The following is a 5,952-nucleotide window of genomic DNA, read 5'->3' as shown; positions in this document are numbered from 1 at the left end:
ATTCATTTTTCTCATTTACAACAACTGTGATCCCAGACTTCTTAGGCACAACTTGAACTGGACTAACCCATTGACTATCAGAAATAGGGTAAATGATAACTACGTCTAACAATTTTATGACTTCTTCTCTAACTACTTCTTTCATATTTGGATTTAACCTTCTTTGACATTCCCGAGAGGTTTTAGGATTCTCTTCTAGATGGATTCTATGCATACATATAGATGGGCTAATTCCTTTAATGTCTCCAATGGTCCAACCTATGGCTTCTTTATGTTTTCTAAGGACATCTAACAATTTATCTTCTTGTTCTTTATCTAAAGCAGATGCTACGATAACAGGTAAGGTTTCAGATTCTCCTAGAAAATCATATTTTAAATTTTCTGGTAAAGGTTTAAGGTCTAACTTTGGAGGCTCAGACATTGATTGAACATGATCTAAGGGTGAAAAAGCCTCATTTTTGGTTTCTTTTAAGGGTATAGACTCTAGCAAAGAATTCACATCATCATTAGAGTCATCAACATGCAAGTTCATACCGAAGTATTTTTCACAAAAGTCAAGTAAGTCATTTCCATCATTTCCATTAACTTCATGTATTTCCTCACACTCAACAGATTTAGCAACATTAAAAACATTCAATTCAACAATCATATTTCCAAAAGATAATTTCAAAACACCATCACGAAAATTTATGATTGCATTAGATGTAGCTAAGAATGGTCTACCTAAAATGATAGGAATTTGAGCATGCATGTTTTCTACAGGTTGAGTATCAAGAACAATGAAGTCAACAAGAAAATAAAATTTATCAACTTTTATCAAAACATCCTCTAAAATTCATCTAGGAATTTTCACAGAACAATCGGCCAATTGAAGAGTTATAGAGGTAGGTTTTAGCTCACCAAGACCAAGTTGCTTATAAACAGAATAAGGCAATAAATTCACACTAGCACCCAAATCAAGTAAAGCTTTGTTAATAAAATGATCACCAATAATGCATGAAATTGTGGGACACCCAAGATCTTTATATTTAACAAGACTCTTATATTGAATAATAGAACTAATTTGTTCAACTAAAAACGCCTTTTTAGGAACATTAGTGTTTCTTTTAACAGTACAAAGATCCTTTAAAAATTTAGAGTAGGCAGGAATTTGTTTAAGGCATCTAAGAAAGGGATATTGATACTAACTTGTTTAACAACTTCTAAGATGTCATTATATTGGCTGCCTTTTACAATTGGAAGTAGTCTTTGTGGGAATGGGACTTTTGGAATGAAAGGATGGATTGGAGTTTCCTTATTTGAAGAGTCATTGGCATTAGAACTAGAAGGCTGACTCTTTTCTTTTTCTTTTTCGTTTTCAACCTCGGGTATATGTAATCGGGTTCGACAATGTTCTTTCCAGACCAAAGAATTGAAATTGATTTGACTTCTCCATTATTACTAGACTTTTTTATCTCATATGGACCTTTTGGATTAGGGATAGGTGGACTAGGGAATGTTCCTTTTTCTCTATCAGCTAAAGCAGTGGCGAGTTGTCCTACTCGTGTCTCGAGTTTGGTAATTGATTGAGATTGAATTTGTAGGATTTGTTGAGTGGATTGCATAAATTTTTGTAAAGTATCTTCTAAGAAAGGTTTCCTTTGTTGAGGATATGGTTGATTTTGTGGGGCATGAGTTTGGATTTGTGTGTTGTATTGGTGCCCTTGATTCATTTGGGGTTGGTTTTGTCTCCGTGAAAAGTTTGGATGGTTTCTCCAATTTGGATTGTAGGTGGATGAAAATGGGCTATCATTTGGTTTCCCATAAGCATGAAGTGCATTGGCCTCCTCAGAAAAGGCTTCTTGGTAGGAAGGACATGATTGGGCATAATGGCAAGGACTAGAACATATAGAACAAACATCTTTTCTTGGTTGTATTGGGGAGTTTATAGTTTGGCTTATGGCTAAAGCTTCTACTTTTCTCACTAATTTGTCTAAGGATTTTTTAAGTCTAATTCTTCTTTTACTTCATACCTTCCTCCTCTTTTTGGTGAATTAGTTGACCTAGACCTAGGATCAAAATAATTCCATTGTTGTGAATTGACAGATAAATCTTCAAGGGCGTCCCACGCCTCTTGTCGTTGAAATTTTAAAAAATTTCCAGTATGCATAGATTGAATCATTTGACGATTAGAGGGAGTCAAACCATCATAAAAATATTTTACAAGTCTCCATTTTTCAAAACCATGATGAGGACATTTTAATAATAAATCTTTAAATCTTTCCCAACATTCATAAAACTCTTCATTATCTTTTTGAAAAAACTCAGAGATTTCTCTCCTAAGACTATCAGTTTTAGACATAGGAAAAAATTTCAGCAATAATTTATTATAAAGTTGATCCCATGTAGTTATAGACCTCGTGGGAAGGGAATTGAACCAAGCTTTTGATTTGTCTTTTAATGAAAAAGGAAACAATCTTAGTTTGACCGACTCATCAGAAAAAATTTCAAATTTAAATGTTGAGCAAATTTCTAAGAAATCTTTGACATGCATGTAAGGATCCTCTCTATCTAACCCATAAAAAGTTAACAACAATTGAATGATTGCTGGTTTGAGCTCAAAATGAGTAGTAGAAGTTGTAGGAAGAACGATACATGAAGGAGCATTAGATGAAATAGGTGCAAAATATTCAAGCAAAGTTTTTTCAAGCACAACATTTTCATCAACAGGATTAGCAATCGGTTCCATGATGCTCAAATTTTTACTAACACTTTCAATTTCAAACAAAGATAAACGTCTTTTTACTAATCTTTTTTTAGAGTTACGTTCCCAATGATGCATACAATTTTCACAAACAAGACAACAAGGATAATCTCAAACAAGCAATTTTCTGATGTGGAAGATCAGTTAAAACCGCAACCACAGAGCATACTTATAATTTTTAGAGATTTCACAACAATATACTTCTTATGGTTTACTTGTCCCCATGCCTATTTGATTCCACTTACTCGCGCACTACTAACAACTCCCCGAGGTTAATCAGTAGAGATGGATTGGGAATTTTGTTCAAATTTCCTTTAAGCAAAAATTTCTTATGGTGAAAGGACAAGATTTAGGTTTTTTTTTCAAGTATTTTTCACAATTATAGAATAATATGATAAAAGGTAAAGAAAAAATAAGGCAAAATTAGGGAGGTATAGCATGCCATCAACCATAACAAAATTAAGGTAAAAATTAGGAGGCACAAGTGCCATCAACTAAAACATAAGCTTAATGACTAGGAGGAAAAATTGCCATCAACTAGCTAGGAGGCAAAATTGCCATCAACTAGTAACTTGCGGAAATTAAATAAAATAAAAATTACAACAAGTTAAATAAAGAAAATTATAACAAAGGTTAGGAGGCACAAGTGCCATCAACTAACAAAGATATAAAAGAAATAAAAATTACAACAAAATTATAACAAAATTAGGAGGTACAAGTGCCATCGACTAAAAAAAATTAAAAAGATAGATATGGGTGGTAGAACCGCCCCAAATTTTCTTTTTAGCTTTTATAGATATATAAATATATTTTTTTGTTTTTTTAAGTGCAAAAAATTAAAATAACTAGTAAAAGAATTCACTAACCTTGAGATAAATTTCGTTTCTTTTTTCTTGCAAATCCCCAGCAACGGCGCCAAAAACATGATGGACCCCAAACGGGTATGTTTTAAAAATTTATACTCGCAAGCGCACGAATCGTATATGGAATATAGTGTTCGTGTATGCATGAGATCGAACCCAAAGGAGTTGTCTAAAATAAAAAAAGAAAACTATTTTAAATCAAAAGTAATAAATTCTAACCTAGCTCCAAAGATTGAAGAGTTTTAATATTATGAACATAAAATAAAAGATTGAAAAATAAAGCTATTTAAGAGAATGAAAATAAGCCAATAATGATTTGAAAATAAGTGTTAAAAGAAAAGATTATTAAGATACTAGAATCCACAAAATGTAAGTTTAATAATATTTATTAGTATATTGATTCCCAAGTTTTACAGATAGTTAAAATAATTCAAACTATCATTTTCCAAATAGATTTATAATTTTAAGCACAAATTACTTCTAAAAATATAGGTTTTTTCTTCACTTTTCAAAATTATAACTTCAAAGCATTTAGTGTAAATCAATCTAATGAAATAAAAAATAAATCAATGAACATTATTTATAAGGCAAAAAATAATATTTTTGTTCTAAGCATGGATGTGTACAATTTAATGGCACATCTTACACAAAGAATATTATGTTTTTATTATGTTTTTGCAAAATGAAGAACAAAGTGCATATTATCTAACAATCCAAAATATGAGATATTAAAGATGAAAGACATATATGAAGAAGAAAAATCCATAAAATTGTTGCATTACAAGGGAAATCAACATACAACATAAATATTACCTAGTTACAAGTTGCTTCATCATGATCTTAATAATCTTATGAAAAAGATTAGAAGCACATAACTAGAGTAGAAATTACAAAATAAATGACATACATACTTGCAAAATGCTCTTGAAAAACCCAAAATGGAAGAGAGAATGGTAGAGAGAAAATGGGAGAAAAGCATATGGTAACCAAAAATTAAGCATCCTAAAATGGTCTTGAAACTCCATATTTATAGCCAAAGTAAGGTTATTAAAATAATCAATTTAAATTAATTAAATTGATTAGACTAATAAAATAAAATAAATATGGTATGTAGAGGTAAATTATAGGGTGTAATGATGATGTTGTGGTGAAAAATGTGTAGAAAAATGGGTAAAAAGTTGGCATTTTAGACAAAGGGGACAAAGGTACATTGTTGGGCTCAAAATGGGGAAAAGGGTAGCTTGTGGCTACTGGTGGCAGGTGGCTATTTGGCCTTGGGCCTGGGTGATTCGGAGGCCCAATTGGGCTGGTTGGGTGTAGCTTCAGGCATGTTCGAATGGCTTCTCTTCAGCTGGGAAGGAGGCGTTGCTTGTTGCTTGCTGCTTGGAGGCTGAGGGAAGCGACAGCTGGTTGGAGGAGAAAGGAGGCACTTGCTGGAGTCAGGCGTGAAGGTGCTGATGGGCCGAATGGCTGGGCAGCCATCTCGGCTGAGGCATTGGGCCTTCGGTCTGGGCAGAGAGTGGTAGGAGGAAAAATGCCACAATCTCTTAGCTTTTTCCACCAAAATGCCACTTTTATTTCCTTTGTAAATCCTACAAAATAAGTAAATATTAAATTAGAATCAAATATTTTCAATTATAAAATAACTCATATTAAGTCCATGAAAATACTAATTGAAATTTAATTTACTTTGGCAATTAAGTTCAATAAAATCACATTTTTTAACTTATAATCTAACAACACAAATTTCAAATAATTAAACTACAACATATTATAATAAAATATCTATACAAACATATAAAAATCTAGAAAACTACAATAAGACTAATAAATTAAAAATTACATAAAAACTTGATATGTTAGTTAAAATCTCAAGAACTAAGCAACAATTAGCATATAAAATATGGTAAAATAACTCTATTGTGTAGAGTTATCAATGAGGGTAGGTGGTAATGAGAGAGTGGTCTGTGCCACCTACATGTTTTGGGAGGATGCTCGAATATGGTGGGAGGTGGTATGCCAGACCAGAGCGGTTACCACCATGTAATGGGAAGAGTTCAGAACTCTGTTCAATGAGAAGTACTACAATGATGTAGTTAAAGTTGCGAAGGCTGAAGAGTTCAACAAATTACTTTAGGGTAACATGACAGTGACTGATTACGCCCTGAAGTTCGATTGGTTGGCAAAGCTTTTCGGGGATCTGGTGCACACTGATGGGAGCAGAAGAGAGATATTTCTTTAGGGGCTACAACCTATGATAGCCCGGGATGTTGTTATTACTAATGTTCCAGGAGTGACTACCTATGCATAGGTTGTGGAGAAGGTGCTTACAACTGAGAGCACAGA

The 5,952-nt window shown here is 32.8% G+C and overlaps 1 non-coding gene across 1 annotated transcript; it reads left to right on the top strand.

The window, feature by feature from the left end:
• The first annotated feature begins 2,219 nt into the window (after window positions 1-2,219).
• Window positions 2,220-2,326, top strand: LOC133820462 (small nucleolar RNA R71). Its single transcript, XR_009886870.1, has one exon. It is a non-coding gene; the product is annotated as a small nucleolar RNA R71 (small nucleolar RNA).
• Window positions 2,327-5,952: the final 3,626 nt, after the last annotated feature.

This window comes from Humulus lupulus, chromosome 2 (genome assembly GCF_963169125.1).
Source record: "Humulus lupulus chromosome 2, drHumLupu1.1, whole genome shotgun sequence".
NCBI lineage: Eukaryota > Viridiplantae > Streptophyta > Magnoliopsida > Rosales > Cannabaceae > Humulus > Humulus lupulus.
Note: the sequence above shows the minus strand (reverse complement) of the source record. Positions and strands in the feature narration are given on the sequence as shown.